General features: G+C 46.1%; 2 protein-coding genes and 1 long non-coding RNA gene across 4 annotated transcripts in view; 1 reads left to right on the top strand and 2 right to left on the bottom strand.

The window, feature by feature from the left end:
* The window catches only part of LOC127532703 (sialoadhesin-like), a 258,353-nt gene that overhangs the window by 28,040 nt on the left and 209,845 nt on the right, over positions 1–20,468 (bottom strand). The window lies entirely within an intron of this gene.
* Positions 1–20,468, top strand: part of LOC127532705 (coxsackievirus and adenovirus receptor-like) — a 183,600-nt gene that overhangs the window by 13,174 nt on the left and 149,958 nt on the right. The gene's annotated exons all lie outside the window — the stretch shown is intronic.
* LOC127532716 (uncharacterized) lies at positions 1,202–1,606 on the bottom strand. Its single transcript, XR_007940365.1, has 3 exons — positions 1,469–1,606; positions 1,370–1,429; positions 1,202–1,273 (listed from the first exon to the last, which is right to left on the bottom strand). It is a non-coding gene; the product is annotated as an uncharacterized LOC127532716 (long non-coding RNA).

Genomic DNA, 20,468 nt, shown 5'->3' with positions numbered 1-20,468 from the left:
TCCAGTGATGTGCCTGATTAACCACGCCCAAAATGAATTCGTAATGCTGTGGGATGATCTGTAACATAAGATAATACACAAAAGATGTCTTGTGATATTTTTTTATTCTGTTGTATTTATTAGTACAAAAACATGAGAGAATATATTTTATTACCTTAATTTTAGGTTTCTTCCCCTCCCAAATCCGTGTCATTTCAAATATGTCAATGGCAAATGCCCTTGTGGTGTTGTTTTGGTTATACCTCTCCACAAGTTTTGTGAGATATGCATTTATAACCTGTAATTTAAAAAAAGTTAAACCTCTTTTTGCAGAGAAAAATATAAAAAAGAGATGCATGTATCTACCTGAATGTATTTAAAATAGGAAATCAATGTAAAATAAAAAAGCGTTAAAACTTCACCTCACTCTCAAACTCCATTTGAGGACCCGTGTTAAAGATATCATGGTAAAATACCTTATAGGGACCCACTTTGGAGAGCAGGACGTATGGTTTTCCCCCCCCCCCCCATGCATCTCTCACATCTGGAAAAGACAAATTTAAAGTTGTAATAATGTAATTCTGTCAGTACAAAAATACATTTGAAATGCTATAGTCTGTTTGTCTATGAGAAAACATATGCTTGCTGATAGGGGTGTGCACTGTGGAGTACGTGTAGGGGAGGTTTATATAACCTGAAATGGCTGTGGTCCTTCGCCCATCACTGGATGCTGCAGCTGGCAAAACAGAGGAAGCTGCAGCAACTTGGGGGCCGGTGGAAGCTGGAGCTGCTGTGGGACCTGCAGTGGAAGCTGGAGCTGCTGTGGGACCTGCTGTGGGACCTGCAGTGGAAGCTGGAGCTGCTGTGGGACCTACAGTGGAAGCTGGAGCTGCTGGAGCTGCTGTGGGACCAGCAGTGGAAGCTGGAGCTGCTGTGGGACCTGCTGTGGGACCTGCAGTGGAAGCTGGAGCTGCTGTGGGACCTACAGTGGAAGCTGGAGCTGCTGTGGGACCTGCAGTGGAAGCTGGAGCTGCTGTGGGACCTACAGTGGAAGCTGGAGCTGCTGTGGGACCTGCAGTGGAAGCTGGAGCTGCTGTGGGACCTACAGTGGAAGCTGGAGCTGCTGTGGGACCTGCAGTGGAAGCTGGAGCTGCTGTGGGACCTGCAGTGGAAGCTGGAGCTGCTGTGGGACCTGCAGTGGAAGCTGGAGCTGCTGTGGGACCTGCTGTGGGACCTGCAGTGGAAGCTGGAGCTGCTGTGGGACCTGCAGTGGAAGCTGGAGCTGCTGTGGGACCTGCTGTGGGACCTACAGTGGAAGCTGGAGCTGCTGTGGGACCTGCTGTGGGACCTGCTGTGGGACCGACAGTGGAAGCTGGAGCTGCTGTGGGACCTGCAGTGGAAGCTGGAGCTGCTGTGGGACCTGCAGTGGAAGCTGGAGCTGCTGTGGGACCTGCAGTGGAAGCTGGAGCTGCTTGAGCTGCTGTGGGACCTGCAGTGGAAGCTGGAGCTGCTGTGGGACCTGCAGTGGAAGCTGGAGCTGCTGTGGGACCTGCAGTGGAAGCTGGAGCTGCTGTGGGACCTGCTGTGGAAGCTGGAGCTGCTGTGGGACCTGCAGTGGAAGCTGGAGCTGCTGTGCGACCAGCAGTGGAAGCTGGAGCTGCTGTGGGACCTGCAGTGGAAGCTGGAGCTGCTGTGGGACCTGCAGTGGAAGCTGGAGCTGCTTGAGCTGCTGTGCGACCAGCAGTGGAAGCTGGAGCTGCTTGAGCTGCTGTGCGACCAGCAGTGGAAGCTGGAGATGCTGTGGGACCGGTGGAGAGTTTGTGTGGAACTCTGTCTTTACCCTCAGTATAAGGGACAAGGTGATCCATATTAATTTTGGGGATAGTAGTCCCACTTGGGTCTACAAGATCCACACTTTTGCCAGTGATGGAGGAAATTGTGTAGGGCCCAAGATAATGTGCCTCTAATTTTCCTCCTTTCCTCTGCTGGCTCCTCACATTCATTCTTAGCACCTTCATGCCAACCTGAAGGTTGACAGCACTTTTTTTAGTCTTCCTGGGTTTGGGGCTGTTGCTGATGTTTTGGATGGCACTTTGAAGTGCATCATCCAGTTTAAGGATGTTTTTTGTGACTTCCTCAACAGAGAGGTTGTCCTCCACACTGCTATCCACCTTTCAAATGAAATAAAAATCAAATTAAACAGCAATTAAATCAAATCCCTGTTAAAGCACTACATTGCTCTTAGTTAAAAGCTATTAAAGGTGTACAGAAATGGCAGTTTGTCCTGTTTGGTATGTTGAGTTTTCATGAATTCCCACACAAGTTTACCCAAGTAAGGAAAGCAAATCTGATTGGTCATTATTGAGTGGGTGGGATATTCAATGTTTGGGGCGAGACCGAGCTCGGTGTGTGTGTGCGGGTCTCAGACGTCTGATTGAGGGATAACGAATCCATTGTCAGTGGCTGATACATCGTGAACAGGCTGATGTATAAAGCACAAAGTTTGGGCTACATTGTCTGATAGATGAGTTATTACACTACTGTTAAGGCCCACATGGCTCAAATTCAATTTTCTGTTCTGTACACCTATAAATATTTTCTCCAATATGTGCAATTCATTTTACCATGTAATCCTCTGGGATCTCGGAGGGATACCTTGCCTCTCTCCCGAACATTAAATAGAAAGGTGAGAACTTTGTTGTAACTTGCCGCTTTGTTCGCAGGCCAAACATTACAGCATCTAAATGCTGGTCCCACACATCTGGCCTGTCATTGACCAGTTTGGCCAGTGCCCTGCAAAGAAGCAATTTTTTTTAATACAAGACATATTCCAGAGTGATATGAATAAAATTTTAAAATAGATATAGACCTACCTCTGGATCGTCCCATTCATCTTCTCCACCAGTCCATTGGTCTGTGGATGATATGGGGCGCACAGGCTTCTTTTGATGCCCAGAATCTTGCACACGTTGCTGTTGATCTATTTTACAAATACATAAAGACAGCAAATTAAAGGTAGCCATAGAGGGAATAACAGGTGACTAAAAAAGTCAATGTATACTGCAAGCGTTACAATGTAAATGAGCAAATTTTTGTGGATGTTTTTAGTTTTTCATACATACTTCATTAACAAACTCCCGGCCTTGGTCTGTCAGTGTCCTTTTTGCTGCTTCAAACTGATAGAAGAACTTCAGTAAGCACTGACTGACCTCCTGCGCAGTCTTGGACTTAATGGCACTCAGACATTCTAGGCCAGTAAAACCTCAGAGAGATGGCCTCTCTGGTTTTCTTCTGCCCACAGTGTGCACCATGGCTGCTGGCATGAAAGTCTATGAAGACATTGTTGGCCTCCTCTTGTCCGCAAAGAACTTTCACCCTGGTGGAATTGGGCTGTCCTTTATGCCTTATATAGTATAAATGTCCATCTATAAAAAGATAAATAAATCAGAGATGAATTGTAATAAAGTAGGCTACAGTAAATTTATTTATTTATGTTTGGATATGCCCTACTTATCTAGCTTATATATGTTTGGCTTGGTGTGGTTTAGTTATGTCTTAATTGAAAAAAAAGACCAACAAGGAAACAAATGTACATAAGCACATGGACACTTATTTACTGACTGACTTACTACCTACACACACACACACACACACACTGCAGACATGCTGATTAACTCCATGACTATATCATAGCCCTTCTATATAAAAGCCACTTGAGAAAGCCTAGAAATATGCAGTCTGTTTCTAAAGGCCTGTACACACACAATAATAAATAAAGTAAATTTGAAAAAGAAGAAATAGTCAAACAAGATACACGAGTGTTTTTTTTCTTTTTAAGCCTGTAGGCATAAGTCTATCACGAACCACCACACCCCAAAACAGGAGGCAACCGCCATTCGGACATCCCTCCCTGATATGGGCTCCCAATTGTCTAAATGGCAACACTTAAATTTCTTTCAAACCTCCCATCATTTCGACAATTTTTGCGTCCTATGGTCGGAATGACGGTTAAAAAAAGAAAAAGCCTCCCGCCATTCCGACATTTCCTCTAAAGCCATATAATTTACAAAGCAGTAGGAGACAATTGAAGCTTACAGTACTGTTAATTATATCTAAATCTTATTGTTTTTTTCCTTACATTTTAGATGAGTAAACTAACTAGTTGCCATCATTGTAAATCTGCAATTCAGCACCGGACAGCTCCGAGTCAGTGACTCACTCGGAGCAACGCACAATCTCTAAAACTTTATTTGTCCCCAAGGGGCATGTAGCCCTATAAGGTACAGTCAATTCCAGCCATTTTCAGTACAAAAAAAATCGCCAATATTTTATTTGTAAATAAAAATATGACAAGAAATACAGGGAATATTGGACGTGCATCGCGAGGTGCATTTCCGTTTTCGTGGATCATATACCGACTTCAAGACATGTTTTGGACAAAATAGTTTACTGGCTTGTGTCATCTGGATGTAAAAGGTTGGAATATGGCCGTTTTTGTGTAATATTTTCATCTGTGTGTAATAATGAACCCGGAAATGTGAGTCGCGCTGTGTACGTTGAAGCCGTGTACAGAGAACGGATGGATGAATATTTGTTGTTTATTGGACAAATGTGTTTATATTACCCGCTGTGGTAATCACATCTGAAAGTGGTTTATACCGGCGGATTCATGAGAATCTAAGCTTCCCATCGGTGTATAGTGTTTCTATCATCGAGTTGGCAGTATCGTTTTATTTCGCAAAATGCTTATGCAGATATCAAAACGGCCCACCCGCGGTCTGCTGAACCGCAACGGTTAAAACACACTCATACACAGGCGGTTATTCATGTTGGAAATAAACCAATAAAAAAACGAATACATAAAACTGTTCAATAAATAAAGAAAAAGAAAAAAAGACAAGATAGAATAGTAGGCTAACTCGAAAAGGCCTACAGGTCTATTCTATTTAAGAAGATCCAACTCACCTTGCAAGTCGTAATTTTTTGTCTTTCGACGGAAATTATTTTCTTGGACCTTAGTCAGTCCATCAGGGATGGTTCCATCACTCAAGTAGGACATTATGTTGTTAAAACAACGGGATCCATTATTACGACTCCAAAGAATGGCTTTCAGCATGAAGGTCAAAAGCTTGCACCTTGATGTCTCAATCAACTGTGTGTAATGGTGCTTAATTAGGCTATATATAGCGTCAAAATGCCATGCGTTGAGCGCATGATGCCAAGTCATTTTGAGCAAAGATACGCATGTCTAGGCAGTGACAGGGACGTGAACCAACTGGCAGGTGGGATGGCCTGATTTTTACATTGTAATGGCCCTTTACTAATTTTTCAAGTGGTATAAAGCACTGGTTGGAGTCAAATCTTGCAAATGTCACTCTGATGTGTTATATAAAGTCATTTTGGGGCAAAATATTCATGTACATACAACACCAGAGGCATGAATCAGTTTTTGGCAAGCAAAAAGGCTGATTTTTACATTGTAATTTCCCTTTTCTCATTTTTAAGGGGTAAAAAAAATACTGGTTGGAGACAAATCCTGTAAATATGACTGTGTTGTGTTATATTAAGTCATTTTAGGTCAAAATATCCACCTATGTACAATACCAGAGGCACCAATCATGTTTTGGCAAGCAAAATAAGCTGATTTTCACATTGTAATGTCCTTTTTCTCATATTTCAAACCGTACAAAGCACTGTGTGGAGTCAATTTTTCTGTTGAGGGATCTAATGTAATGTTGGTGCAGAAAAAAGACTCTCCCTCGGTGACACATATCTTTATTAGCACAAATACACGGCAGATTGAAATCACCAACTAGCCTATTGCACAGCGATATAAGGCAAGTAGACGTACAGGAGGCTATAAAACGCAAACACAAATAATCACCGTTAGATGATTATAAACAAACTGGTTGCGCTTCGCTGCGCTTTTCAACTGTGACGGCTGTGCGTGCGCGCTCCCGTGTACCGGAAATCAGTTTCTGGCAAAAATCACATTTTGGCACAACACCGGATCACTGATTAGAGGTTGGCGTTGAACTATTGTTTGCCAGCCAGTTAGCCGCTGGTAAGCTAACAAGCTATGAAACAACTCCTTATGAAAGCAGCAGCAATATTTCAGTCCAAGACCTGTATTCAGAACCTCCCACGCTGTTACACAATGACCCATTAATCATATTACTGAACTATATGGTTATCATTGAAATTTTCCTTGAAGAACCAGTGAACTCTTTGCGAACACATTTTAATTTATGTGTTGATTATGTTTCGTATCAGTAATACAAGTCTAAAAACTGATTCAAATGATCAAATTAACACAATGAAGTAAAGAGTACTGGTAATCTGCAGCTATTTTCATAATTTCAAGGTAAAATTCTGATGTGTGATTTTCTAGCTTTGCAGATGTGGAAATCCAATGCACTGATTTCTTATACACAGATGCTTTTGGTGTTTTTTGTTGTAAAATAAAACAAGGCATTTATCACTGTTGGAAATGATTACAGGTATTATTTGTAACACTTTCTAACATTGTATGGACAAAGCAATAAATCAGTTAATGGATAAAATCATTTGTATTACAGATGCTATCAACAGCATGTCTTGTTCATTTTATTTAGTTGTCGGCCTTGGATGATGAGGTCCAGTTACCAGGAGCACTAGTCTGCAGCTTACTGGTTCCGTCCTGCAGCTCCTCCACGCTGTCCTCCTCTCTACAGACCAAATCAAGTAAGATCTGATTAGACTATGCAGACATCAACATGATCAGTATGTTATCTTTGGGCCCATCCTAAAATCACAAAATATAACATGTCTGTGTAGGTTCTCATTCATCCAGGTCATGGTTATCCAAAGTAGTTTAAATCAATCCACTGGACTTTAAGAAAGTTCCTTGAAGACGTTTCACCTCTCATCCAAGAGTGTCACACAAGGCAGGTCAGGACTCGAGCAGGGAACCACGCTACCGAGGCAGAATGAAGTTGTAAACTGGTTTTATTGTATGAGGATGGAAGTGGACGAGGAGATGGATTCAGGGGAGCGGCGTGTCGGGTGAGGGTTCTGGCAGTAGAGGTAGAAGAGAGCCGGGGGATCGGCAGCTGTAGAAGCTCCGGAGGGGAGCAGAGTGCAGCAGCAGGTGTTGGGAGTGGATCCCTGACGGCTATTAATCCCAGGTGGTTCTGGACAGGCAGGAGGCGTAAGGGTACGGCGGGTCTGAGGGGGTCCGGGAGGCAAGGAGGGCTGGGGAAAACCAAGGAAGGAGTTCTTGGGCAACAAAGTCCACACGGTTCTGGGGGTGGGCAGGTATGGGAGTCCGGACAGCAGATCTGAGGCAGGCAGAGGACATAAACACGTTAGTCTTGAAGCACAAAATACAACAGGATCTAATAAGGCAAGACAGCAACTGACTCATGAGTCTAGCGCAACAATCTGGCGGAGAATGGATGAGAGAGCCGGTCTTTTATTGCCAGGTAGGTGATTAGTGATATGGGCGTCAGCTGTCCGGGCTCCAGGGTAACACTGATTAGACAGATGGGAGGCAGCTGGTGGCCGTACTCCGTATCATGCAATGCAGAGGAGAGAGTGAGGAAGGGAAGGAGGGAGGGAGAGAGGAAAAGGGAGATACGAGGGAGGAAAAGAAAATAAAAAAGGAGGGAGAGGGTCTTGGGGGAGCCAGGTGGGAGAGGGTGAAGAGGGAGCCTTGACAGTACCCCCCCCTCAAGGGGTGCCTCCTGGCACCCTACGTGGGCGGTTGGGATGGGCTCGGAGCAAGTCCCGGATCAGGGAAGGGTCCAGGATGCAGGACTTAGGGACCCAAGATCGTTCCTCCGGTCCATAGCCCTCCCAGTCCACAAGGTACTGAAGGCCCCTACCCCGGCGGCGGACGTCCAGGAGGCGGAACACTGTAAAAATGGGATCCCCATCCAGGAGCCGGGGGGGTGGGGGGGTCGGAACGGGAGGGGCCAGCGGGCTTTCCTGAACCGGTTTCACTTGGGACACATGAAAAGTGGGGTGGATTCTCATTGAGGGGGGCAGGCGAAGACGGACGGCGACGGGATTGATAATCTTGTCAATAGTGAATGGACCGATGAATCGGGGGGACAATTTCTTAGGGGAGGCACGGAGGGGCAAATCCTTGGACTTCAACCAGACCCGCTGACCGGGAGCGTAGATCGGCGCCTCGGACCGATGTCGGTTTGCCTGGTTCTGGGTACGATGGGAGGCTCGGAGGAGGGCGGCGCGAGCCTGTCGCCAGGTGCGGGCACACCGCCGGAGATGATCCCTCACCGATGGCACGGCAATATCTCTCTCCTGATCCGGGAAGAGGGGCGGTTGGTATCCATAGGCACAATGGAAGGGGGACAGGCTGGTGGAGGCGCTGGGGAGGGTGTTGTGAGCATATTCCACCCAGGGGAGCTGTGAACACCAGGAGCTGGGGTTCTTAGATGCCATGCACCGGAGGGTGGCCTCCATCTCCTGATTTAGCCGCTCCGTCTGGCCATTACTTTGAGGGTGGAAACCGGATGAAAGGCTGACCTTGGCCCCGAGAACAGAACAAAACGAACGCCAGACTAAAGAAGTGAACTGGGGACCTCTGTCGGACACAATGTCGATAGGAATACCATGGGCTCGAAAAATGTGAGAAACAAGGAGATCTGCGGTTTCATGGGCGGAAGGGAGTTTGGGTAGCGGGATAAAGTGACCAAATTTGGAGAAACGATCAATGATGGTGAGGATGGTGGTCATGCCACGGGATGGGGGCAGGCCGGTTACAAAATCCAGTGCAATATGGGACCAAGGTCGCCGGGGAATAGGGAGAGGGTGAAGCAGTCCTGGGGAGGGTTGGGTGGAGGTCTTATTCTGTGCACAGACGGAGCAGGCGGCGATGTACTCTTGGCAATCATTGAGCATGGTAGGCCACCAAAACCTCTGGCGAAGAACCCCCAGCATCCGGGTCACCCCTGAGTGGCATGACAACTGACTGGAGTGGCTCCACCGGGGGACGTCTGGGCGGACGGCCTCCGGGACGAACAGCGTTCCTGGGGGACCGGCTTCAGGGAACACCTGTGTCTGTTGGGCTCGGCGGACGGTGGTTTCTTTATCCCATGTGAGGCAAGCCAGGTGGCGCGGGGACAGAATATTTTCTGGTTTCTCAGGGGAGTTGTCCTTTGAGTTGACTCGAGAGAGAGCGTCCGGTTTTCCATTGCGGGACCCTGGGCGATAAGACAGAGAAAAATGAAAGCGGTCAAAGAATAGGGCCCACCTGGCTTGCCTAGGATTCAGTCTTTTTGCCGTTTTCAGATACTGAAGGTAACCCTACATCATAGTTTCTTTCTGCAGGAGAGAGCTTGCGGGAATAGAAAGCACAAGGGTGAAGTTTACCATCTCCGTCAGCACGCTGCGACAGCACCGCCCCCACCCCGGTGTCCGAGGCGTTGACCTCGACGACGAACTGTCTGTGCGGGTCTGGCTGAATGAGAATAGGAGCAGAGGTGAAGCGAGATTTCAGGGTAACAAAGGCATGGTGCGCGGCAGGGGACCAGGTGAATTTACAGGACGCGGAAGTGAGGGCCGTCAGGGGTGCTACGATCTGGCTGTAGTTTTGTATGAAGCGGCGGTAGAAGTTGGCGAAGCCCAGGAATCGCTGGAGCTGTTTGCGGTCCCCGGGCTCCGGCCAATCCTCCACCGCCGCTATCTTAGCTGGGTCCATCCTGATCTTCCCCGCAGCTATGATGTAACCAAGAAAGGGCACCGTCGACACATGGAACATGCACTTCTCCGCCTTAACAAAAAGGCGGTTTTCAAGAAGGCGCTCCAGTACCTCTCTTACGTGTCGACGGTGCTCCTCCAAGCTGCGGGAGAAGATCAGGATGTTGTCGAGGTAAACAAAGACGCACCGGTTCAGGAAATCCCGCAGGACGTCGTTCACGAGATGTTGGAAGATGGCAGGCGCATTGGTCAAACCAAAAGGCATAACTAGATACTCAAAATGCCCCAGAGGGGTGTTAAATGCCGTCTTCCACTCATCCCCTCCGGAATCCGGACCAAATGATATGCGTTACGGAGGTCGAGTTTAGTGAAAATTTGAGCCCCATGAAGGGGAGTGAAAGCCAAATCAATTAACGGGAGGGAGTACCTGTTTCTGATGGTGATCTTGTTCAGCCCCCGGTAGTCCACGCAGGGCCGTAGTCCGCCGTCTTTTTTTCCAGCAAAGAAGGACCCTGCCCCGACTGGAGATGTGGAGGGGCGGATCAGGCCGGCGGCCAGGGACTCTTTGATGTATTCTTCCATGGCTGTTTGTTCGGGCTTGGACAGGTTATAGAGCCTCCCTGTCGGTAGGGGGGCATCTTTCAGAAGTTCTATAGCACAATCGTAGGGTCTGTGCGGGGGTAAGGACAGGGCTTGTTCCTTATCAAAAACCGGGGCAAGGTCATGGTATTCGGAGGGGACGCCGGCAAGGTCTGGAGGTGGGGGTCGGGCTGGAGGTGTGGAACTACCGGGGGCGGGGGCAGAAACAAGACAGGAGGTTGAAGAGGGAGCCTTGACAAAGAGGCTTCTTCAGTTCTGGTGGTGGTTGGTGTTGCCTCAGCTTTTAAACCTCTGTGAGGTGTGTTCAGGGCTATTATTCCAACGACCGATACCAAAACTCATCTGACTACTCAACGATGGTCGTTGTGAGTATGGGTGGGGGTCGTTGAAATGCACAGATGTCACTGAGCCCTAGTGTGCTAATGGTGGTCATGAGCATGAGTCTGCTGAGTAGTTCTTTTGGGGAGTTTTGAAAGGACCTGATTGTAAATTGGTTAAAGATGGTGTCGCAGACCCCCCCCCCCCCCCCCCCCCCCCCCCCGTTCAGAGATGGCTTCTCTACTTTGAAAGAAGCCATCCATGATGAGAGGTGAAACGTCTTCAAGGAACTTTCTTAAAGTCCAGTGGATTGACTTAAACTACTTTGGACACAAAATATAACATTTACTTTAAGTTAACTGTGTTTATGAAAATAGAAAATAATTACTGACAACTAGTACTTTTTGGATGCTTTTATGCAGGAAAAGGGAACCAGGAAGCTGCTGTGGATCCTCTGCAGTATCTGGAGAGGTCAGAGGAACGGTTCTTGGAACAGATCAGAAGACACCAAGACCTGACCTCTGCCATGCTCCAGAACATCCAGAAGATGAATGAAAACCTTGGTTGCACTGATGGGACGCATGGTGTCGGTGCCGGAGCAACTGTCCCAGAATTAAACTGCATTGTTGACTATTGGCTTTTCTAGAAAATAAATCTTTTTTAGTACTTCACCTGTTTTGTATTTTACCCATGCACTTTGGATGAATAAACAGAAATTTGTGATGAGAGATGCAAGTTGTGTCTATAATCTACAGAGACTTTATTCAGTGTTCAGTGTACACTTTAGTTACACACATTTTGACAGATAAGCAGTTGTGCTTTTCAAGAAGATTTTAGTCAAATATATCAGCACCATGTGTTGTTTTTTTTTTTTTACTGTAACACCAATCTAGGTAGATAAACTGCACTACTGCAGCAGACATATTATTGAAATGTGCTTCTATTATGTGTCTACATACACTGCTCACAAATAGTTATTCAACTTTTGGGTGAAATTTATGGAAAATGTAAAAAGTTCATGGTGTAGTGATATATCATAAAAGTAGGGCATTCAAGTGGAAACATGCAACAGTGATTTCAAAAGCTAACAACAGTGGAGGGTATGTCACAATAAAAATGTCTCAGTTTGGACAGAACAGCAGCCTTCAGCTGAAATCCAGTACAATTGTGTCCCACCAGTGGCGTGATCATGGATGTGTCCAGGCAGCAGCTGACCTCTGCCTCGTAATTAGCCTTAAGACCAGCTATAAAGATAAACATAGATATTATCATTATCATCAACATATGGTGCATGTGTTTAACCTTTAAGCTATGTAGGGATGCAAATGTAGTCGAAGCTAAGTAGCTAAGCTAATGCTAACACGTTCAGTGTTCAGAATCAAAACATCTCTAAAAATTACCTGTTTTCTCAAACGTAGTCGCCGTTCCCTGTGACAACCATGAAGACAGATAGATAATCACAGAAGAGCTCATCTGAAGAGCAAATGTCCAATAAGGTTCTTGTTTTTGTTTGCCATGTCCTTCCAGGGCTCAGTAGGAAAAAGTCTGAATATATGGAATGAAAGTCTGAACATAATATATATTCCGACTTTCATTCAATATATTCCGACTTTCATTCAATACAGTCGTACTTTCATTCAATATATATCAACTTTCATTATATACGTATCAACTTTCATTCAATATATAATTTCCTAAATGGCATGCCATAAATATATATATATATATATATATATGATTATTTAGTTTCTTTTGTGTCTTGTCTTGCCTTTTGGCCCCTTCACACCACAGACCTTGTAACTGTAAGTAGTCAACACTCCACAGATTTCTCCAAATGGTAGTTTAAGTTTACTGAAACATGTCACTGATCTAGGATGAAGAGGATGAAACTGTGTCTGCTGCCTTTACAGAGGGGGATCCAGAAAGGCATACAGAGGATGTTACTGATAGTTCTCTTCTCATTCACATTTTAGGTGGACTATAGAGTGTGACATTTAGCCTACACTGAAGTATTGCACATTCTCATCCTTTTTAACAGAGCATGGCTGGACAGCAGCAGGATGGTTCCTCAGCTTCCACTGCACAGACTGACACAGTGCGATGGATGTTCAGGAAACACCAGAGCTTCATTCTGTGGAATTCATGTGCAACTGTATAATTTAATGTCCTCTATGTATTCCCAGTTATCAGTAAAACAGATTTACAAACTGCATTTGCTGAGAAAAATCAAAAAACAGATTAGGAGGGCAGATCTGGAAATTGAAATACTGGAGCACAAGTTAGAGGTGGTGATGGTCACAGGTGAATTATGTTAACTATTGGAACATGAACTGAACTATCTTTTATTTGTAGGGAATAAAGAAGAGCAAATGAAATGTGTATCATGTCTTTATTTGCTGTGGTGGTGATGATGGAGACTTAAACTCTAAAGTGATTATTGCATACGGTGTCTCTGACTGCTCTGCTGTCCTGGATAGCTGCAGGTGGATGGGCTCATCATCTGGGTCTTCAGTTTGTAGGGCAGGCTGTTGCTCTCCTCTAATAGTGGTAATATTATGAAGAACAACACATGCCACAGTAATATCACAGGCCCTCTCAGGGGTCACCCTGAGGAGACGTAGGCTCTGGAAACGGGCTTTCAGCAGGCCTATGGTCATCTCCACCCGGGCTCTGGTCCTGCAGTGAGTCCGGTTGAAGTTCTGTTGGGGGCCTGGTTCAGGGTCAGGGTATGAGGTCATCAGCCTGGGTTGGCATGTGTAGCAGACTTAAAATGATTGCTCACACTCCACTGGATCGGCACGTTTATTCTCTATAACAGAGAGGCACAGGTCAGAAAACGGCGACACACACACAGGCAACGGTGAAAGTTCTCTCCCTCCTGCAGCAGGCCAAACACACGGGAATGATTGTCAGAAAATCGTTTTAAAACAAGTTTTACCAATCAAAACTCGGATCGAAATTCATTCAAAAATCATTAGTATCTGTTCCTTAAGTTTTTTTTGCAGTCTTGAAGAGTCTAACAATATTTTATGGCCGCTAGAACGACAATTAGGGGAGACAGCATCAACATAGGTCCTACCTCATCAGAAGCCGTCCGGCTTTTGCCGGGAATACACGGCTTCGTCACGTATGCCTCGGATGTGTGTGCCACTAATTAATGACCCCCCCCCGCTACAACAGGTGACTGGAACCATATACAAACGAATATGAACTTCTGGGCAAAAACCCACAGAAATAACCCAAAAGTAGCAACAGAGACAATATCCACATTTTGAGAAGGTTCACCAAAATACATTATATTCGATTACTTACTCAGCTACATACTCCCCTCTGAACTTCTCAAACTGTGCAGGTCAATAGCTGGAATCATGGTAACATAAGCATAACTCATTGTTATTCCTAACATACATCATAAAAGCGACATACAAGCCTCCCAACAAAAGGGAAAGTGAAGCAAAGAAGCTGGCCAGACCTCTAATATTCACATGCTGAAGAAAGTGCCGTAAACACAATCCCATACTGATGTCTAAATAACTATTACCTTCATGTTTGTCATTCTGAAAATAATGTACATCCACAATGGCTGAAGAACATTCTTTTGACTTAACAACTTATGTGAACAAAGCTTTGGCAACCTCACTGACTAAATGGCCTGTTCCTTTGTGTTTCTGCGTCATGTTTTGAATCAGTCTATTAACTGGCTTGACTATTCTGCCTACTCGTGTCCTAATATGACTCACTGAACCACTTTGTGACAGTTCATCAAGTCTTGGGGCAATTGCAACATCATTCTTGGCTTTTGCACTCTCTGAATGACTGACAATAGGTTCTGGCTGATCCACAGTGTGTTCAGACCCTATTTCACTGCTGTTGCCTTCATCTGATTCAGGATAACAGTTCATCTCATTTCTGACACTTTCACTGATACAGATACTTGATTCAGTATTGTCAAGAGGGGTTTGGTAAGACTCATGAGACACAGGCACTTTCTTTTGAGAGTCTTTTGGATAAACTGACTCAGCTACCCAGCTAGCAGTGCGTGCCGACCGACTAACCTCAGTCTCCACCAGACTGACACTCCCAGCAACCTCACTTTGCTCCAGACTTGATTCAGAACCACTGTCGAACGACAAGTCCTCATCCTGCTCCATCTCCACTGGCAAGAAGTTGGCTTGTAGCAGCAGGTTTCTGTGGACAATCCTTTCTTGACCGGTGATGGGATGTTTGATGCGATAGGTCTGGCACCTTGAGTCTTTTGAGACCACTGTGTAGAGAGTAGACTCTCACCTATCTGCAAGCTTCCTGCGGCCATGCACACACCTGTTAGCCAAAAGAACCTGATCACCTTCCTCAACATCTGTGCCTTTTAGCCGCTTGTTATACTGGTCTGTCTGTCTCTGCTGGCTGATGTGTGCATTGACTTGAGCCACAGCCAGGGCTTCCTTGAGATCTTCTCTCATCCTCTTTACATAACTGTCATAGTCTGTGATGTCATTGTTCATTTCCAAGTTGTGAAACATAACATCCACTGGGAGTCTTGGGATCCTCCCAAACATCAAATAAAAGGGGGCAAAACCAGTTGACTCGTGAACTGTGCAGTTATAAGCAAAGGTCAATGTTTGCAACATCTGTGGCCACCTCTGCTTGTCCTTGGGAGGTAGAGACCTGATCATGTTGCCAAGTGTTCTGTTGAACCTCTCAGTGTTGCCATTCCCCATTGGGTGATACGGAGTGGTCCTTGACTTTTTCACTCCAGTTATTTGCAACAGCTCTTGAATCAACTGGCTTTCGAAATTTGCACCTTGGTCTGAATGGATCCTCTGCGGGAAACCATAGACGCAGAAGTATCGATCCCACAACTGACGTGCAACTTGTTTTGCAGACTGATCAGGGCATTTGAAGGAATGGGCCATTTTGGTGAAGTGGTCTGTCACCACCAACACATCCACACTCTTCCCCTTGGAATCCTCTGCAGACCAGAAATCCAAGCAAACTAGCTCCAATGGGCTTGTGGTCTTGATGCTTTCAAGCTTTGCCCTCCCTTCAGGCTCCAGTGTTTTGCTTACAACACAGCGTTTACAGCATTTTACATAGTCTCTGATACTGCGCTCCATGCCAGCCCAGAAGAATCTCTGTCTTGCCAGATACAAAGTCCTGGTTTGTCCCTGATGACCTGCGTCATCATGGACACCACATAGAATTTGTTTGACTAAGGAGGAAGGCGCCATGTACTGGTGTCTCTTTCTTCCAGTTAACGGGTCCTTAGAGACTCTGTATAGGATACCGTCGAGCATTTTCAGTTTCTGCCACTGTTTCAGAGTCTTTAACGCCTTTGATGATAATCCTGTTCGCTCCCTCCTTGAAGGTCGTCTCCCACGATCGACAAAAGGGATAACCTGTGACAGTGTGGCATCCCTCCTCTGTTCATCCTCTAGCTCTTGGAGAGCAAAGACAGGCAGTGCATCCTGACCTGGTGGAGTGAGGTTCTGCAGGTCCTGAGCGAGCCATGAGACCACTCTCTGCTTGGATCCCTGATCCCACTCAACATGGCTGTCCAGGACCGCAGACACCTCACCACTGGTCAGAGAACGATGCTCAAGATTCTCTAATAACAGCCGATGTTCGACACTCTGATGGTTAGTACTGACTCTGAATACTTCCTGAACTGTGTCCTCTTGGACCTGTTGAGACTCCTCCAACAGTATTTGATATGGTTCCTCTATGAGTCGCTGGCAGACACGGCCCTGGACAAAAGGCTGCCTGCTCAAAGCGTCAGCAACAACATTTTTGCTGCCAGGTATATACTTGATGCTGAAGTTATATGGCGACAGCTTGGAGACCCACCTTTGCTCACATGCATCAAGTCTGGGCTTTGTGAGGATGTATGTAAGGGGGTTATTGTCTGTCCAGACTGTGAAAGTGTGTCCTTTAAGCCATGGCTAAATTTGTCACAGACAGACCACTTTAGTGCCAGAAACTCTAAGCGGTGAGCAGGATAGTTGCTTTGAGCACGTGTGAGTGCCTTGCTGGCAAAGGCGATAGGGCGTGCTTTACTGTCACCCTCTTGGAGCTGAGATAGCACAGCGCCTAAACCATCCTGAGACGCATCTGTAGACAAGATGAATGGCTTACTGAAATCAGGATGTGCAAGTATAACACACTCTAAGAGTGCAGCTTTCAACTGCTCAAATGAGTTACGATGCTCATCCCTCCAGTCACTTGCATGCAACTTCTTGAATGCAGCAAAACCTCTTGCATTCCCTTTTTCCCTTTCGGTGCAGCAGTCAGTGCAAACAATGGCTTAGCTATCCGAGAACAACCATGGATGAACTGTTGATAGTACATGACCATTCCCAGAAATGACTTAATCTTCTTCTGAGAAGGTGTGACACCATCCTCCATCATTAGATCGAGCTCAGTCACAGAAGCAATTGCTTTGACTTTATCAGGATCAGTTGCTACGCCATTTTCATCCACAATATGGCCAAGAAACTTGACACTTCTCCTGAGAAGCTGACATTTTTTGGAGCCAGTTTTAGACCATGAGCACTTAGTCTACTGAAAACTGTCTCAAGCCTCCTGAGCGCTTCTGCTTCATCTGGAGCATACACAAGCACATCGTCCAAGTAGCAGAGCAGTGTCAAGAAGTTCTGGTCACCAAATATGCCCATCATGAGGCGCATGAAGCTTGCGGGGCTGTTACATAGTCCTTGGGGGAGTCTGTTGAACTCATAAAGCCCCATAGGCGTAGTGAAGGCTGTCAGCTTCTTGTCTTCGTCTGCCATGGCGATATTATAGAAACCGGAGGTGAGGTCCATTGCACTGAAAATGGCACTTCCTCCCAAGGCTGCCAGACAGTCTGACTGATGGGGCAAAGGATGAGCGTCCTTGACTGTGCGTGCGTTTAACCAGCGGTAATCCACACATATCCTGAGGTCCCCATTCTTTTTCCATACCAGCACTAGTGGGGATGCCCACTCACTGTTGGACTTACGAATGAGCTCACGCTCCTCCATCTCTGAGAGCACTTGGCGGAGTTTGTGGTATTGCCCAGGTGGAACACGCCGGTACGGGAGTCGGAATGGCCGCTCATCAGACAAGTGGATACGGTGGACGAAATCCTTAGCTAGCCCACAATCCATGTTTGTCCTTGAGAAAACTTCCTCGTACTTTTGGATCAGTTGCAGAAGTTGTGATTTCCATTCATCTGACACTTTGCATGAATCAATGTCCAGATCATCCAACCCCATGTCGTGCAGACTGTTATGAAAACTGGAGTGATGAGGAGCCCCAGTATTAACAGGACCTTCGTTATGCACCTTCTGATTGTTCACTTGGACTGCTGGAGTTGTTTTTTGCTCTGGCGTTACATCCAGATCCTCAACAGCAATGCAGGTGGACGCATCAGCCAGCTTGGTGTGACGCCTTAAGGTGACTGCTTTATCTGAGGTGTTCAAAACCCTGACTGGGACCCATCTGTCACCATTCATTGCCACTACGGACCTGCAGACAATGATGTCCTTCTTGTGGATCTGTGCTTTGGATGGTTCAACTAGAATCGCACTGCCTTCAGAAAGGGGTGATGAAGCAGGCAATTTACCCCAGACCAGGTGTTCTTGTCTTGGGAGTAGTGTCACTGCTTTTTCAAGCCTAACTGTGCCAATGTGGTCTGGCATCATGTCACCTTTCCATCTGTTAATGCCAGATAACATGTTGAGAAACTGCATTATCTCGGGCGTGTCTGTGGACTCGGGCTTGGTCAGGACCTGCCAGAAGTGGGGAGACTGCTTGAACTGCTTTAAGATGTGCTTAATAATATTTGTGCCAATAATCATCTGATCTTTCTGTCCAGGCACAACCAAGGCAGGCACACTGAATGTACAACCATATACTTCCATCTTCAGGTTGTAAATGCATTTGGGTTTGACTTGAAATCCTCCACAACCAACAAGTACAACATCATTGTTAGCACAGTAAGTCTCTGATGCTAATCCAGCACTCATAAGCATCTGTTCAGCCTCTTCACTTATAGTACATGCCATGGAGCCAGTGTCCAATAGTGCTCGCAATGAAATCTTATTATTCACCTGTGCATCGGTGTAGAACAGGCTGTCTGCTTTATCAAGGTGAACTATATTCTGAAATAACACAACAGTACCAGGTGGAGCAGATTTCAGGCTTTCAGCGTAGACAGATTGTGCATCTTCATCCAAATTGAGGGATTCAACACCGTCACTCACACTGTCCCCTCCACAGTGTGAGTATTTTAGTTTCCCTGAACAGGTGTGCTGCCATCATGCTGTGCATTAGGGGCTTTCGGACAGTCTCTCCTCATGTGCCCCTGCTCTAGACAGCCTAGACATCTCCTCTCCCTCATGCAGTGTGTGCGTGTTGAGTGAGAGTTGTTACCACAGACCTGGCAGTGAGTGAATTGAGCTGGGGGAGGAAACTGCGAACCAGCAGCATGGACAGGTTGGCTTGTGCGTTCCAACACTCTCTCTAGCATACTCAACACACGTTCCAGAGCACTTGGGTCTGAAGCAGCTGCGTCAGTTGACTTGGTTGGATTGGTAGGTGTGTACTTAGCTGTGTTAACTTGAGCATAATCAGTTTCTGGCTCTGATGGGCTAATGGCTGCAACAGCTGTAGCTACCTGAAGGACAGGTTTTTTGATCTTTGTGCTTGGTTTTTCTGTTCGGTGCTCTCTCTGGTATTCATCAATGGCCTCTTGCACCTCTATGAATGACCACTTACTTATGGGCTTGCACCTGAATACACAGGCGAGACTGGGATCAGGGCAGTTTCTGATAAACATCATGGCTATTTCAGCATTGATATTGTCCATTCTTCCTCCCTGGAGTCTGAGGTGTCTGTCTGCTGTTTCTGCGGCTGTGTTTAATCTCACCCAGTAGTCGATGGGAGTTTCCTCGGCTGTTGGCTGGGTGGCATAGAAATCTGCCAGTGGTAGACAGGACCCAGGAGTGTCAGTAAAATAGCGTCTTAGGATGTTATAGATTGTTTCAGAAGTAACGGCTGCTCCTGATGTTAAGCTGCTCTTCAGTCCCACTTTGACAATACTTTTTGCTCTACCAAAAAGATGGCTTAGGATCTCATCTTTCTGTTCACTTGTTGACAGGGTTCTTTTGTTCAGGTACACTTCCATCATATCAATCCATTCCTGAACAGAGTACTTGTCTTCTCCATCTCCACGGTACATGGGAGGCTCCTTTATGTCAGGTCTGACTATCAGGCTCATTTTTGAAAAGTCAATGGTTGATGCTGGTGCTTCAACTCCAACCGATCTAGGTGATGGAAGCGGTGCTGGGGCAACTGGAGATTGGCTGGCGAACAGACGGCTGGCTATGGATTCACCTATCTGACTTCCTAGCTCACCTATGAGATCACGCAACTGCTGTGTAGTATTCTCATTGTTGGAGACAGGAGTGGAAAAATGGGGCTCAAGTGGAGGGGTGTCACTGACATTATTTGACTCAATTAGTCCCTCACTAGTTAACACTCTACTGCTACCATGGACAGTTTGATCAGCATCAAACAAACCTCGTCCCCTCCCCATAACTGGTGTGAAAATGTTAAATGTGTCCCTGCCTCTTCCTGCCATATCTCACAATACACATGAACTAACAGCAATATAACACATAAAAACACTTAAAACCATATGAAAGATCTCACAAAATACTCTCACTTTTAGCAAAACAGATCTCACAAAACCAACGTTCTATTTACAGTGTATTTATCAGCAATAATTTAAGCAGCTAAATGGATCCACAGGTCTACCAACTTGGCATCCCAGAAGTCACTTGCACACAGCTGAACCTCGGCGATCGGCGGCGGCTGACCAATGGATCCGG

The sequence above is a fragment of the Acanthochromis polyacanthus genome, chromosome 24 (assembly GCF_021347895.1).
Source record: "Acanthochromis polyacanthus isolate Apoly-LR-REF ecotype Palm Island chromosome 24, KAUST_Apoly_ChrSc, whole genome shotgun sequence".
Taxonomy (NCBI): domain Eukaryota; kingdom Metazoa; phylum Chordata; class Actinopteri; family Pomacentridae; genus Acanthochromis; species Acanthochromis polyacanthus.
This window is presented reverse-complemented; position numbering and strand designations above follow the sequence as displayed.